Source organism: Equus przewalskii, chromosome 17 (assembly GCF_037783145.1).
Source record: "Equus przewalskii isolate Varuska chromosome 17, EquPr2, whole genome shotgun sequence".
Taxonomy (NCBI): domain Eukaryota; kingdom Metazoa; phylum Chordata; class Mammalia; order Perissodactyla; family Equidae; genus Equus; species Equus przewalskii.
Window position 1 is genome coordinate 64,477,614 of NC_091847.1, and position 16,904 is coordinate 64,494,517.

General features: G+C 40.2%; 1 protein-coding gene across 10 annotated transcripts in view; it reads left to right on the plus strand.

Annotated features, from left to right (window-relative positions):
- Positions 1 to 6,988: 6,988 nt before the first annotated feature.
- GULP1 (GULP PTB domain containing engulfment adaptor 1) overlaps positions 6,989 to 16,904 on the plus strand; it is a 271,766-nt gene continuing 261,850 nt past the window's right edge. For 3 of the 10 annotated variants that reach the window (XM_070581644.1, XM_070581652.1, XM_070581649.1), the window contains exon 1: positions 7,497 to 7,636. The gene's annotated coding sequence lies outside the window, so the exon portion shown is untranslated. Of the gene's footprint in view, positions 7,637 to 7,761; positions 7,873 to 9,060; positions 9,129 to 16,904 lie in introns of those variants that run through there. The other 7 variants (XM_070581648.1, XM_070581651.1, XM_070581653.1 and 4 more) reach the window with 6 other exon arrangements.

A 16,904-nucleotide genomic window follows, 5' to 3' on the forward strand; every position in this document is an offset into this window, starting at 1 on the left:
AGATTGTGATAGGAGCCAGCGTCCCCTTTGCATTTTAAAGCGTGATGACATTCTCCCACATCACATTATGTCAGGCCCAAGCTTCTAGGTGCCTTGCTTTGCTTTCCTTTGCTTTGCTGTCAGGCCCTATCATCAGGCCTGCAAAAATTCTGATATAAAATTTTGAAGGGAATTTAAGAAATTAGCATTCTAGTGAAAGACCCCAAATCATGATTTTTAAATAAAAAGTTTTCTTTTGCCCGAAATAATTTTTCAGACAATCTAGAATGTATTATTTGTTTCCTACCTTACTGAGGAAAAAATAACGTAATTCTATTTGCAATAACATTTCTGCTTGTTCTCTTTTTTCTATTTTAAGTTTGTGAGTCTTCAAATGGACAAAATATCTTCTGAATTCAGCAGGTTTCATGGAAATAAAACTGTTTTGAGTCAATTTTTCAGGCCTGCAAACTCTGGAGCAGGAGAGCATGTCTCAGGAGACCACTCCTGGTCACAGGCCAGGCCTTTCCATGAAGCCAGTTCAAGGTTTTCTCTTTTAGTCATGACTGGCTTGCAATAAGACACTCTCTGCTGTCCAGAGTGCACGTGAACTGGAACGAGAAGTGGAAACCTGAGCTGGATCAGGATCTGTGTTTTCTCTCATTTCTACTGTAAAGTAGGGCTGTTGCCTTCCAAGGGTTGTTTGTGTTCTGCAGTTCTTGCAGAATAATTGCCCTTTCACTGTTAGCAGGAAACAGGGAACCAAACAAGTGGCAACGTAATGGGTTGGAAGGTAAAGATTTAACATGAATGGCTGCAGAAGTCGTTTCAAGTTGGAATGATATCTTCTGTTTCAGGATCAGAAGAAAAAATTAATGAAGTTATTCAAATAAATGGACATCTAAGTCTGACATAGTTCTAACAGAAGAATTTTGGAGTCAAACGTGGGAAAGTGAAAGACGCGACAAAAGGAAACTTCATAGAATGATTTCCAAGTTCATTTGGGAAAGTAAACTTGAGAGACTAGTGATGAGCCTTTTGAAGGGGAAATAATGAAGGGGAATTTGCCCAATAGATATTTTAAACAATTAGAGGCTGAGGTAATTAATACGGTTTTATTGCAGGAATACACTGACAGGTAAATGGGAAAGGGCTGCTGCTAGCCCATATGGTGTCTTTGTACAAATTAGGGAAACTCCCCACCCCTTCCAAGGCAGCCCTGCAGGTCCTTGGCTAGGAGCTGAGGATGCCTCTGAATTAGAGAAGATGCCCCTTTCTCCAGGCTCATGGACTCCACTGACTTGGCTGGCATAGGAGCCTGGCTGAATTTCAGTAGGCATTGCACCTTTTTTGGGGAATCTTATTGTATTGTGCATACTGTTTGACCACACCGGAAGTTCTTTACAACCAGACCCTAGTTCATATCTAAATTAACAGATGATAAGGACTACTTCTAAAATCACTGGGGAAAAATGGATCATTCAGTAAGTGATGTTGGACGCCTAGGTAATTATCCTGGAAAAATAAAATGAACCAAAGCCTTAGGTTTCACACCAAACTAAACTGGAAAGCAAAAAGTAAAACTACAAAATACGAGAAGAAATATAAGTGATTAGTTTGAGTGGAGTGTCTTTATAAGCACTACAAAAAAACCCAGAAACCAGAAAAGACTACTGTCAGGGAGGAGAAAATGCTCCCCTTCCCGCCTTGGTTCCTTTGGCTAGTCAAATAATTAAAATGACGTACAACAGATTAACAGGAGAAAATCAAATTTAATACATGCACACAGGGAATTCACATAAGCATGAAAAATTCCAAAGACAGGCAAAATGAGGTGTATATGTCATTCTGGACTATAGAGAAGGGGGCAGGGGTCTGGGACTTCAAAGGCAAACGAGGCAATTTATAGGAAGAAAAAAGAGCTAATGTTTGGTAAATAAATTGTCCCAGAAACAAGAGGAAACAGAGAGAACTTTGGAGGTTGTTCTCTGTCTACTAGCTCATGTTATCCTATCCTAGCCTATCCTATTATGTTATCTGGGGTAATAGCTCCTTCCTCAAACATGTCCTCTGTTTAAAATCTTTTTGGGGAGTTAAGGGGAAGGTCAAAGGTTCTTCCTGAGTCTTTTGGGCCTTGATTGTTTTTAGCTCAAAATAATCTGTAAGCCAGAGTGGCACATTTTGGGGTGACTCATTCTGAACGCCTACACTACATTTAAAGAAATTCTATACAGTCCAAAAAAACAGAAACAAAAAAATTAAATTTTTTTTTTGAGGAAGATTAGCCCTGAGCTAACTACTGCCAGTCCTCCTCTTTTTTGCTGAGGAAGCCTGGCCCTGAGCTAACATCCGTGCCCATCTTCCTCTACTTTATATGTTGGACACCTACCACAGCATGGTGTGCCAAGCAGTGCCATGTCTGCACCCGGGATCCCAACCGGTAAACCCAGGGCTGCCAAGAAGTGGAACGTGTGAACATAACCGCTGTGCCACCGGGCCGGCCCCAAAAATTAATTTTTTAAAATTAAGTTTAAAGTGGGGCTGGCCTCATGGCTGAGTGGTTAAGTTCACGTGCTCTGCTTTGGTGGCCCAGGGTTTCATGGTTCAGATCCTGGGTACAGACGTGTCACCACTCATCAAGCCATGCTGAGGCAGCACCCCACAGGCCACAACTAGAAGGACTCACAACTAAAATATACAACTATTTTTTTTTAATTAAATTTAAAGAAACATACTTTAATTTTTTTTTCTGCTAGAGAATAATATATTTATCAAAGAACCCTTAAAAATCAATAAGGAGGGGTTGACCCAATAAGTGGTGTAGTGGTTAGGTTCATGTTCCCCTTCAGCAGCCCAGGGTTCACAGTTTGGATAATGAGCACAGAACTACACACCGCTCATCAAGCCATGCTGTGGTGGCATCCCACATAGAAAAAAATAGAGGAAGATTGGCACAGATGTTAGCTCAGCAACAATCTTCCTCAAGCAAAAAGAGGAAGATAGGCAACAGATGTTAGCTCAGGGCCAATATTCCTCAAGCAAAAAGAGGAAGATTGGTACAGATGTTAGCTAAGGGCCAATCTTCCTCACCCAAAAAAAAATCAATCAGGAAACAAAAAATATACAAATCCACAGGAAGAACATAAAAATGGACAAAATGTATAAGTTTCCAGTTCATAAAAGAAAATATAAATGCTTACTAACTGTATGAAAACCTGTTCAGCTTTACTAACAGTAAAAGTAATAAAAATTAAAACAATAATGAGCTACTACTTTTTCACTTGGATTATTTGAAAACTTAAAGTATTTGGAGAAAAAAATATCAACCAAGATGGAATAGTTTACACAATAATATTTACATACATCTAAAATGCATATAACAATAAATATTTTGCAAGAATACACATAAAAACAAACAAAAAATACACATTAAACACATTCGAAAGAGTACTTGCATTGGACAAGAGAATGGGAAGAAATGGGGATCAAAGTGCATGATGCAATAAAATGGAGAGGGGCCTGTGGGAACTTGCAGGATGCGGATGTGCCACACGCGGCGAAGTGTGCCTCACACGGCCGTCTGTGCCTGAGGTCCCTTCCTAACCGCAGAGATCATGTAGGTAATAAATAAAACACCAGTGCTGCATGTTGAAGAAATGGTACTCACTTATAGATTGCTTACGGCAGCACATATCTTTATAAACTTTCCAGAATTAGCTTGGGTAACGCCTTTTTTTCTGCTCCTGATTTCCCTGCTAAAATATTTTTCCTGGGTCTTTACTCTCTTGCCCTTGGAGAGGTATTGTGACATATTTGGTACATACATTTAGGAATTAACCTAAGAAGCATTACTGGGCATGCGGGGTTCATTTCTTTCCCTGTCTTTCAATCTCTCTTTCTCTCTAAGAAATGGATCTCAAGAAACAGAATTTAATTCCTTTTTCAAAGACGCTGACTCCTCCTAGGTGGGAAGGGCAGGAACCATGTGCTTGAGGCTGCTAGTTTGGCTGTTCATTTTTTTAGATCTACCAGCTCAAACCAGCTCTCTGTCAATAATACAGGTACTAGTTTAGCTTTCTCTTTTAACTTTTGTTTTATTTCTCAATTTATTCCCAACTCAGGCATACAGAAGGGATGTTATTTATCGGAGAGTCTCTCAGAGACCTCAACAATCCTTGGCGGGTCTGGAGCAAATGTTAGCAGTGGGCACTCGTGGTGGTGGGAATACAAGTGATATTTATTCTTCTCTGTATTGCCCCTATTCGTTTTTTTTGCAATGAGTATGTTTCATGTTCTTAATCAAGAGGACCAAAGTAGAATGAGAAATAAAATGATTAAAAGTAGAAAGGAAATGTAATACATTAACATTGGAACCCAGATCCCCTTGGGAACTCAATGGATATTCGGCCGTTGTTGCATATAACAAAAAGAAATATGCCCCCTTTTCAATTCACGGGACTGAGATTTTGAATTCCATCTCAGTTTTTATTTCCTTTTTTAAAAAATTGTCAAATACTTTAAATGATGTGTTTGCAGTAATATAGAGTTAAACAACTAGCATGTTAACATGTTTTTGTGTATTTTTGTAATAGTCAGCAATAAAATTGTTATTCTCGACATAAATAACAGATAGTTGTCTGTCTTAGTCAAGGTTCTTTCAGTTTAAGTAAGAGAAACCTCAAACTGGCTTGAGCCAGAATATGAATTTAAAAAATACTGGAAGGCTGCTGAGTCTCTATCAGAGTCCATAGGCGCCTATGATAAACGTGAAAAATTTTCAAATGGAAAGCTGCATGTTTGCTATGGGTAGAATTCAGCATATTCTAACAGTGGTGCCCTGCCAAGGCCTCTGCAACCCTTCTCCTTGGCATCTCCCTTCTTTAATTGCTGGGGCATGCTATAGATCTGACTTGAAATCTTGTTCTATTTTGTTTTAGTGTTTTTAAAAACTTGGTTCTTACATCCTTGAGATTTTTATACCTTTAAGCTATTTCATAAAGCAGTTCATATCAAAAGCCAGGTTATAAAAATTACAGAGCAATAGCAAGTTTAGAGACTTTAAACATTGGGAGAAAATATAAAAATGAGTAATCTCTAGCACTGTATGCAATGATTAAAAACGACGGTTATGGGGATTCATGCGTCCCCATTCATCTATCCATGAGGGATACAATTTACAGTTATAATTTTTTCTCTTTTTGGCAACTTCCAAGTGTCATGGAAAGGCAGCCTAGAGCTCTAAAGAGAAAGCATATGAAATGCCTTCAAGAAATTATTTTAGTGGCTAATTCAGGGGGAGACTGGAGTAAAAGGAAGATATAGAATCTTCTCTCTGAGAAGCTGGGAGTTGTGTAAAAGTCCACATGACTTTCAACATGGAGCAAGGTGAGAAAGGGTTTAGAAAAACTTCTCTACAAAGGTATCAGAGGCAAATGAATAGGAAATAAGTATGTGTTATGAGATTTTCCATTAATTCATATGATGGAGCTTACGTCTAGATCTCTGCAGCCTGATTTATTCTTACACCCTGCTCTTGTTCAAGTGGAGCTGTAGTGTATTGAAGAATGATCCAGTGTTTCTCAACTAGGATCCACAGATCCAGGTGGTTTGTTGATGTATTCTTGGGAGTCCAGAGTTCTCTATCAGAATTTTTAAAATTTGTGTTAGAAAAAACCCACCCCATATATTTATAGTTATATCATGCAAACATGGATTTGGTCATCTGGTCAACCTCCTTATTCCTAAGTACTGGGCTACCATTTGATTTATTTTTATAATCATATTGATACCAAGCGATCACCTAAATGGCATCATTTATTTCTTAGAGGCTGTTTGCAAATTAGTTATTTAAAGGTTATTTATAGAAAAAGCAATTAGCATTGTCCTTTGATTAATGTTTTTAAGGTAATTGTTTTACCGTGTGCTTGACTACTGTGATAAAGGGAAGAACGTAGTTAAAAGAGGACTCTACCCTAGTATGAAAAGGCCTGATCTCTGGTTAGCAGCTCCTAACTATGAGATTTGGGGAATGTCAATTAAGATTCTTGGATTTCAGTTGCCTTGTATTTAAAATAAGGGAGTTTGGCTAGAGCTTGGTGATCCCTAAACTTACTTTCCACATCAAAAAAGGTGATGCTGTCTCTTTTTTAATGGGAAAAGCATCAGTGAGAAGGAAATTGATTCAGTTAACAAGGTCTTTGGGGGAAATTCCCACTACCACCTTCTCCTAATTACAGCCAAATTTAGTGGGATCTAAGAACCAAATATTTATTGAGTACCTTCTCTGTGCCTGACACTACTCCGTTTCAACTCCTGTAAATGTGACCGTGAATCTGTGAGTTCGATTATATAATTCCTTTCGGCACTTGTAATTGCGACTAGTGTCCTAGGGCACAGAATAATTAAGTATGGAGTCTGGAAATAATCTGGCTTGTCTGATTTTAAGCCCTGGCTTCCATTGTAACACATTGTATTTACTAGACTTGCAAAATGCTTGTTTTCCTTTATCCATCTATTTTCACATTCAAATTAAAATTTAGTAAATTAAATTCTGAGCAGCGTCCCAAAAAACTTTAGTAAAGGTCCTCTCCTCCTCTAAGAGTCGCCTATATGAGGATTCTCCTCCTTGCCTCTCTTCCCACAGAGAGGTTTACCGGGTGAGTAAGAATGTTCCGAGGTAAACACCGAATGGATCAAATGAGCACGACCTGGTGGGTGGGGCAGTTTTCAATTTTTTAAGGCATAACACAGTGCGGAGATTCAGGCTGAGTGAAAAAAAATGAGTTAAAGTAAAGAAAAAAAGTCTGTAGAGGTGCAATCAGAGCAGCAGCAACTGTGTCAACGCTTTCTTGATAAAGGCTGTAAAGAAGGCGAGTTCTACTGGTATTCGTGTGTGTGCTTTTGACACTTTTCTCTTTCTTATTAAGCCGCGGAAGTGTTTTAAAATTGTGTTAGGAAACACAGAGAGATAAGGGAAGGCGATCTGGTGCTTCAGGGGGGAGGTTCACAAGGAAGCGCGGCGGGGGACGAGGGCTGGGGGAGGAACAAGGGTTTGCTTCTGTCCCAGTTCACAGGGAAGGTGAGGCCTCCCCTTCTGCAGCCAGTTGCGCTCACGTTCCACTCTCCTCCTTCGGTCCTGCGTGCAATCGCCAGGGAGCCCCAGTGGGCCACAGGAAACGACCATCAGAGAGTCCAGAAAGTCAGCGAGCTGGAAGCCAGGCGGCCCGTTTGCAAGTGTCCAAGGAGACCGCCAGAAGCGCGCCGGCCCGAGTCCGGGAGCGTTTCCTTCTGGCCGAGAGGGGGAGCCCCGCGTCCCAGTCCGGAGCGAGCGGAGTCCCGAGCCTCGAGCCCCAGCCGCCGCCTGCTCCAGCTCTGGCTTCAGCCGATTAGGAAGAGGAGGGAGGGGGCAGAGAGCGCGCGGAGGGAGGGGACCGGAGCCGAAGGGTCCCCAGTCCAGTACCGTGTTGACGCAGAGAAACTTTCCCTCTCGGCCGCGGAAACGGCGCCCGGGCGGTGCTGGAGCGGCGATCGCTCGGCTCCGGGGACGCGGCAGCTCTCCACGCCCCTGCCCGAAGCCTGCCCGACTGCATCCGTCAGTAGGGCACCGAGAGACGGCGATTGATCGGGGTCTTCCCTGGCTGCAGCCCAGCCCCGCCAGGTAGCGTGCCCTGTGTTCCAGCGGCATCCTGAAGGCGCGGGGAGGGAGGGCGCGGGGCTGCGCGCCGCCGGGCAGGTTGCAAAAATTAGGACAGTGAAAGGCTCAGGGTGTCGTCCAGCACTGAAGGAGGCTAAGACCTGTTGACGACTGCTATGTTTCAGGGATGACGGGGGAGCCTCACGAGGTCGGGGACGCAGCCGTCTTCCGACTCTGAGAGCCTCCTCTAGCCCTTTGTGGTAACTTTGGTCCGGGTGTCCGGGGCCGGTAGGCAGGAGCTGGAGCTGGAGCGGAGCGGAGCGGGGCGGGGGCGGGGCGGGGGGCGCCCGTGGATCGGTACGGCTGAGGGTGCGTGGACCAGACCCAGCTGAGCAAGCGAGTCTTCGCCGGGTCACGGCGAGGCGACCCAGCAGCGAAACTTCTCCCAGCGTAACCTCCCTTTTGTTGGCCCGGGAGCGAGTGTGGCCATGGGGGCGGGGAGGCGCGAAGCTCCGAGGCCGGGCCGAGGATTCTTTAAAGCCCGGGGCTGGAAGGGCCCAAATTCAGGGGCGGCGCCCATAGGGTTACCCATCGGCTGGTGGGTCAAGTAGCTGCTTCTGGCGGGCGCTCCGTTAGAGGGGCGCACGGCGCGGCGGGGTGGTGAGACCCTGGGCTCCGGGTCCCGCTGCCACGCTCGCTCGGCCGGGTCCACCTCCCGCTGGGCTGACTCGCTACACCCATCAGAACCCGGCGCGATCGCTTCTTTCCTGCGGCTCGTGGGGCCGCCGCTCTGACTTCCCTGTGTGCGGGAGGGAATTCTGGGCAGGCTGGTTTTCTTGGAATGTGTTTACGATGTTGAATGGGACTTGAACAGGAAGCTGGACGCTGCAGCTGGAACTAGCGTGCCGGGGTAGAGTAAGGAAGGCTTAGCTGGTGTTGGGCTTGGCAAGTCCACTTAGTACGTTGGGCAAACCTGGAGTAAGTGCAGGCTGGCGGTCAAGGTACACCCTCGTAGGTCCTAGAGATTTTTCCCAACGGAGCTCGCCTTTCTTTCATTTGGAATCAGACATTTTCGTGCACTGTTTCAGTCTACAAGTTTCGCAATGTATAATGGCAATCAATTAGAAAGGATTTAATAAATTTAGTTTGGGACGTGCTTTTTAAAAAATGTTGCACCAAGTCTTGAGAATAAAAGTTTTTGGAGAGTGTTTTAGTTATGGCTCTGCTTGTTAATTTCTAGGACTAGTAGGAAACCACGATATTGATGATTTTGTGTCTGTGATACCAAATGGGTGATCAGGTGCTAAAGGAGGGTAATGAGACAGAGCGAATGTTAGGAGGTCGGAAACTCTGAGAGGAGTTGGAAATTTTTCAGATTTGCAAATCGCCCCCTTTCTCTGCCAGTCTTCCCCTCCTTCCCCCACATAAACAAGTAGCCTTGCTAGAAAACCCACCAATCGGGAGAGTGCAGTTGCTGGTGACTACAAGCCTTGCTGGAAACAGCAGACAGACTAAGGTACTGCCCCACTGCATAATTAAAAGGTCCCCTTGAACTGTCCAGGAGTGTTTTCCAAGCTTTTACGACTGACAAGGAAAGAAGAGAGGAACCTGGCCGACAGCCAAACTAGACTGAGCTCAGTAGCCAAGCATGAAAGAGACCGGGAAGTTGCAGGGGATAATTGGAAAGGAGCTGTTGGTTGTACTTGGGTTGAAACAAGGGGTTTCTTTTGCAGTGGGGATTTTTAGGTGGCTAAGATCAGTCTTCTTGGCAAAAAATAAACTCAGCATGGAGTGCAGCCGGCTATGACAGAGGAGGGTGAAAGAAGTGCTCCAGGAGGGAGGGCTGACCCTACCTTCTCAGGGTTGCAGTGCTTATCAGTGGTGCAGTGGGACAGCGGGGGGCCTGGTGCTGCTTGTGCTCATCATACTGTGGAGATGCCTAAACTTTGTTGCTATTTGTCTCCTCATCTTGGACTAGACTTGCTGTAACTTCGGTCCGTTGATCTTGACCTTCTTTGTTTTCATAGCCAGTAAGAATTGAAGACCTGGGCTTTGAGCAGGTGGTTTTCCACCTAAATTGAATAATTCAATTAGGTATTCTCCAATGGCACAGATTTGGGTCATGGAATTAAAGTGGAAAACATGTCTTCCTTGTGTCTGTCAAAAGTGATCCCGATAAATAGATCTTGCTCTTTCACCTGCAGGAGTAGAAGTTGAGTGATCTCAGTATTTCACACATTTGCCCAGTACTTCAGGTTCCTGCTTCCAGCAACTCAGAGCCATATCTGCAATTCAGACCCTTCTTTTATATGTTAAGATTGTTTATGTGTCATCTGGCTACTTTTTTTTCAAGGGACGTAGGTCTATTGTGGGTTTGGAGGTTGAATGGTAAAAAATACTAATATGGTTTGTATTTCCTCTGGATTGATGAGTTTGAGGTTGTGAATATCAGCTGCTCTTTGAGATTGACTTTCTGAATCACCCTTGGCAGTGTTTTTCCTGACTATGATATCAGTTTTTCCACTTGCAAAGTAAAGAAACTTTCCTTTACATAATTACAAGCTTACTGTGGGCATTAAAGAGATGAAATTATGTTAATAGGTTTTTAAGACATAAAGGACATAGAGTTTCTGACTGAGCTGATTCTATTGGGGGTAAAATAGAAATATTTATATCTTGAATACACATATAATAGTGACATCTATTTAGTTTATAAAAATTACTGCTTTTTCGTTGTAATCTTAGCTTTAGTTTAGTCATAAATTTTAATTTTTGAGAACATTGAGTGAGATTTTGTTATGGTTAACACTGAGTCATTCAAACAGAAAAGAACAATCGGCAGCTTCATTTATTTTTATTTCAGTTTATATTTATACCCAGGACCGGTTGTTTTTTGAGTCCAGCTCAGTTTTGCCCTTCTGAGAAGTTACCAAATATATTTGTAGAATTTGGCTCCCTCCTCGGAAATGACACTTGAGAGACTAAAATACATTTATGATGTCCAAACAAACTTTCTTTTCCCAGTGGCCACAACAGTTTCCTTAAGAGTTTAGAGGATAGATTTAAGAGCCATTCATTAGTTGGTTCAACCAATATTAGTGGCATACTTTTTATGTCCTAGAACCAGCAGCCTTGGAATCAAATCCCAGATCTGAACTTCTTAGCACTGTGGTTTCGTGCATGTTATTTTACTTAAACATTTTACCAACATATAATTTATTGTCTATGTTGCTGTCTATAATATAAGAACTTGTTAATTGTTGATCCATGCATGATAATTGTGAAATATTTAATTTTTAGTTTGACGTGTCCATTAGTAAAATAAACTACCTGTTTTTGTAGCTCAGTGTGCTATGCTGGACTCGTATGTTTAACTTAACTCTTTCTCAGGTGAATAAGTCAATGTATTAGAGAAAGAAAAACCGAGTAAGGATAAAGGATAAAATCTTTTGGTAGAATACTTTAAGCATAACTTTTATTTTTGATTTTATTTTATCATTGATGATGAATCTATAAAAAGTAGGAATACATGACAAACAGTAGTTTAATTTATGGGCATATTAACCCAATTAGGACTTTTTTTGAATAATCAAAGAACAAGTGAATGTTTAAGGATGTATTAGGGTGATCTTAATGTAAAATATCCACTTTTTCTTTTGATTTTAAATTAAAAATCTTTACAATCTTACTCTCCATTGCTGAATAATAGATAATTTTTATTTACGTTTCACTTAGCAGAGTGCTTTGTTTCTGATTCATTCTGCAAAATTGCATTTGTTTTTTAAAACCCTTAAAGGATTAAAAAAAAGTTATTTTATTTGACTATAATGATGAATTGGAAAGTAGTTCAAGGAGCCAAGTGCATGGCTGCCACGAGCCCTGGTCCCTAAACGCATTAGAGGCTGGTGCATCTAATAGTGTTTGCCTTCACACATTTAGAGATCAGGAAACTTAAACTCGATCCTATGGGAGATTAAATGTGTTTAAATTGGATGAGGAAAAACGCTGTAAAATTTGAAAACAGATGTCACTTTAGTTCCAAACAGTGGCGATACAAAATTGAAATCAGGCCTTTATATTTAAAGATAATGGCTAAAAGTCATTGTTCCAGAGTTAGGCTTAGAAAACAGTGCTTATACTATTTTTAGGCTCCTTTATTTGCTAGTTTTGTGTTTGTTTTATGCTAAGAAAATGTTTTCAGTCACTCTAATGATGCCTCTAATGCATGATTATTTTTCATCAGAGGATAGTTAATTGACTCTAATATTGTGCAGGAGAAAAAGGGCTAATTTTCTGTTTTCATTAAAATAGTGTAGTTATGGTAAACTTGGAATTAGTTTCATCTTTCAATATTGTGTACTTAAGGATGATTTTGGAAAGGCTGCTGCAATTTGCTCACATAATGTGAATAAGTGAGTTAACTTATGTAACAGTTGTGATTGCTGCTATATTTTGTGCTATATTGCAAAGATTGATATGAAGTTTTAAAAGAGTTTTGAATAACACTGCGTATATTTTCCATGGTGCACCTAAGAGAGCATATCTAGATAGCAGTAACTGCATGTAGTTCATATTTGTTTTATGCTATTAACGTTATATAGATGCACATACCTACGTATTTTCTTCATCATATGTCTTCTGCAGAGGGGATTCAGAACATACCTTCCATGCCTTAGGTGACTCTCCCCTTCTCCCTTTCTCTCTCTCTCTATATCTACATATGTATATATATGTATAGTTATGGCATATTATTCTTTGATGTTGCTTTATTTGTGCTAGGTGTATTTTTCATGGGGAAAATACTTCAATTAATTGATATTTCTGAGCCAGTTTTAACCATTAATTTAAAATCTTTTCCAGATTACTGTTACCAGAGATCTTTGGCATTTTTGTTTCAAATTCTAAAAGAGTTTTTAGGGGCCGGCGTGGTGGCACTTCGGCGGCCCAGAGTTCGAGGGTTCGGATCCTGGGTGCGGACATGGCACCGCTTGGCAAGCCCTGCTGTGGTAGGCATCCCACATAGAAAGTAGAGGAAGATGGGCACTGATGTTAGCTCAGGGCCAGTCTTCCTCAGCAAAAAGAGGAGGATTGGCAGTAGATGTTAGCTCAGGGCTAATCTTCCTAAAAATAAAAAAATTAAAAAAAATAAAAAAAATAAAAATAAATAAATAAATAAAATAAAATAAAAGTTTTTAGGCTTTTATTTATGCCTGTAAAGGTAGAAAAAAATAGTGGGAAGAGCTGTTTAATGGCTCTGAGGATGACATAATCATGGAGGCCTCTTCTCCTTCTCTTAAGTAGAACAAGGCAGAGGTGCAGTTAGCTACTGAAAGAAGGCAAATCACTGCTGGGAAGGTAGAACTACTAAGTTTATAATCTACCGTGAAGTGAGAATTGGGAGTAAATGTGGGGTTTTCCTGGTATTGTATAGCTTTTTCTTATCATTATCAGGTGTTATAGTTGCCCTGTCTCTTGAAGTTTAACCATAAGTCTTCCAAGAATGCAGGGAACTTACACTTCGCCAGACCTGCCTACAAAGAGCCGCCAGAATGATGTGGGGTCAGGCTTTCGTTCGCTTTCTCGTAGAAATGAGGGTAGTCATTTAGATGACCAAATACAGCTAGTTGAGAGATTTGGTAGAAGAAAACATGGAGCAAATAAGATAGTAAGTGAATCATTACAGATTTGGCTGTATAACATTTCAAACAGTTCTGTAATGTTTCATCAAATGATAACTACGCTCTCCTTCTCACTTAGTTTGCATTTGAATGAGGGAGTATCAATTTTAGACAGCATTTTAGCTAAAAAAGCGAACAGAACCAACTGTGCTATGGGAGCACATCTCCAAATTTGGGTAATTAAAAGTTGATATGAGAGGATGAACTTGATTTTAGCCTCTCCGTTTCTCCCATAGCTGTTGAACTTCATCTAGAGAGTGCCATATTTTAAAGGAAAGTTTTAACAGCAAACGGGTTCATTTACCCAACTTTCCACTCGAGTGAGTTAAAACATAGGTTGCTAAGTACTGGTAAGAGTTGGATTTAAGAAGACAAGAGTATTTTGGTAAAGTGTTTTTAAAGGCCAATGTCCATGTTATTCTCTGTAATCTATTTAATTTTTGTCTGCCTTTGAGGAACTCCATAGTGAATACAGAATTTTGGAAGGTGGTAGTACTTTCCTCCTACCTCCTTGAGGGTGTCTACTCTTAGAATCATAGAAATGTCCTCCAACATAAATGCTGATCATTGCTGGTAGGACGCCTCACTACAGAGCAAGTTTGGCTTATTGTAAAGAACACTTACATAACTGAATTAATTTCAAGGTAGTTTACCTCTATGCCGCATGCAGTAATTGAGTATAATTAGTAACAGGATGCTGCTTATGTCGTGTAGTTTATCGAAATGTAGTTTGAGAGAATTGTTAAGGAGTCACATTTGAGTAAATGAATTGTATTTGAAATTATCTAAATGCCATCTGAAATGGCACAAGTCTGTTGACATTTCAGATCCGTAAAGTAACATTGCTTTATGATAGAGCAGGTATTGTTTTGAAATTTGGTGAATTAGTATTTCTATTTTAATGCAACATTTTGATTCTGGATGTATAGGAGAAAAGACTTTAAAATTCTTAACAGCAAACTAGTAACTATCATATTGCCAATATTGTTTTTAATCGTTTTTAAAGGAAGAACCGTGACTAAATTTACAACATCTGAATTATCATAGGCTTAATTGCTTAAATTCAGTAGACTAGGAAATTTATGATTAATTTAGAAAAATGCAGTTTCCTAGAGCGAGGCAGATGAGGCTTTAAAGAACGTTTTGTGACTTGATATAACAAATCTTTCTTTGGAATTTCCTTATTCAATGAGATACTGACTTTCTTTTAACTTGTCACAAAAATTTGCAATCTTTTCCCCCCCTCTTCTTGTTCTGGAAAATGTAACTAGATTTAAACTATGAGTTGACAAATAAAGGGATTCTGATATGATCCAGTTGAATTTGATAAATACATATTGAATACCACTTATTTATTTATTTATTTTTGTAGTTGTGTCCTTTTTAGTAGTAAGTGACAGAGACCTATCTCAAATGAACTTAAATAGACTTAAATAGAACTTGTTATTTCCGTATAATTTTTTGCTACAGTGGAGAGGATGTTGAAGGAGAAGGGCTGGGGATTATTCATCTGCATGGGAGTAAACTGTGTCTGGAAAGAAAGTGTGGAGATGATTCCTGAGCAAAGGATGAAGATGAGTTAGCAGGCAATGAAGAGGGCCAGTTGAAGACAGAGCAAGTAGTAAAGGAAGGAAGCATGGAACCATGTAAATGGTTTAACAGAGCAACTTGGGAATTTTGGAACTGTAGAGATGTTTCTCCTTTCTGTCTTCGTGTTGATGACCATAATCATTAGTAATTGCATATAAGAGTTTAAGAACTTTAGCTGGATTAATTATCTTAAAAAATTGCTATCTTATTTTTATTTCTTTTTCTGTTTCTCCAGATCTGACTAATGTGTAATTGGAGCCACAAAGAGTTGAGTGTTCTCTCCATTTCACATTCTAGGGGGTCCATGAACTTGGAAGGAAACTAGCATCATTACTCTCATGAACATCCAACTTAAACTTATTATATCTTTCAGTTTTTTTTTCCCTGAGGAAGATTGGCCCTGAGCTAACATCTGTTGCCAATCTTCCTCTTTTTGCTTGAGGAAGGTTGTTGCTGAGCTAATCTGTGCCAATCTCCCTCTATTTTATGTGGGATGCTGCCACAGTGTGGCTTGATGAGTGATGCTAGGTCTGTCCCCTGCAAACTCCGGGCCCCTGAAGCAGAGTGTGTGAAATCAACTCCTACACCAATGGGCAGGCCCCTATATCTTTCAATTTTGAATGCAGGGGGACACACACACACACACACACACTCGTCCTAACAGTACCTGTAACTTTCTAGATGTTGCAGATATTTATTGTCGTGTCTGATTGCTCTGGCTGCACATATTTTGAAATATTTTTATGTTGATGACTAGTTTGAAATTACAATAATAATTATGCCTGCTTCTAGGAAGTATTTTTTTATATGTGGATATATCTATAGACATGTAGCTATATCTGAAATTGTTTTTAATATATTTTAACACCTCTATGTTGTTTCTTGTACACAATTTATATATTTTTTCTTTAATAATTTTTTGCAGGGGAAGATTCACCCTAGGCTAACATCTGTTGCCAATCTTTCACCTCTTTTCTTCCCCCCCCCCCCACAAAGCCCCAGCACCTAGTTGTGTGTAGTTGTAAGTTCTTCTGGTTCTTTTGTGTGAGCACTGCCACAGCATGGCTACTGACAGATGAGTGGTGTGGTTCCATGCTCGGGAACTGAACCTGGGCTGCCAAAGCAGAGCGTGTGGGGCTTTAACCTCTAGGCCATCAAGGGTGGCTCCACAATTTATATTTTATTTTATGCATTTAAAAACATTTTTGCGAAGGGGTCCATAGACTTCATTAGACTGCCAAATGGGTTCACAGCACAGAAAAGGTTAAGAACCCTTGGACATCTATACTAGTTTTTTCACAGGTACCAATGGGTTGTGCTATCATTTAATGAGGTTAAAAGAAATTCAAGTTATTTGACTCAGTTTTAACTGATAGCATTTAGTTATACAGAGGTGTCCTAAATTTTTTGGAAAGTAATTCCAAGAAATAATGCTTATTTTCCAGATAATTGGCTTTATTCAAGAAGCATGTGTGCAGTTCTTGGTTATCTTGCTTTGTGACACAGTTCAACGAAGACGCATTTATGTTTCATTTCAGAACATGTTTACTTAAAAAACAGATTTATCTTTTTCACACTATAGCGTTAATTATATTTGGAAGGGTTGTTATTTGCCTGGGAATTTTGTCTTGTGCTGGTTTATTTTTCATATATAAATACTTTGTCGCCTCAACTACACTTTAAGTTGCAGGAATGAATAGATATGTTTTGCAAGAGAGAATAGATATATTAAACAGTTCTTTGTATCTCCTGCTTGGTAACAAGTAACCATGCCAGTATTAGCAATTTCCTCTGAATATTAAGGAAAAAAATAAATGTATGTATGTGTGGAAACTTGGTTTTTTTCTATGCATCACTGAGTAACTCACTTAGGGTTATATATTTGGTTATATGATGTGTATTATTCATGACCATTATTGATGAAAAATTGAAACGTGTGCCAAGAATTTTGGAAAATAAGAATACGGAATACATAAAAATATAGCAAATTACTTTTATGAAGGAGACATAATTAAAGCATATCT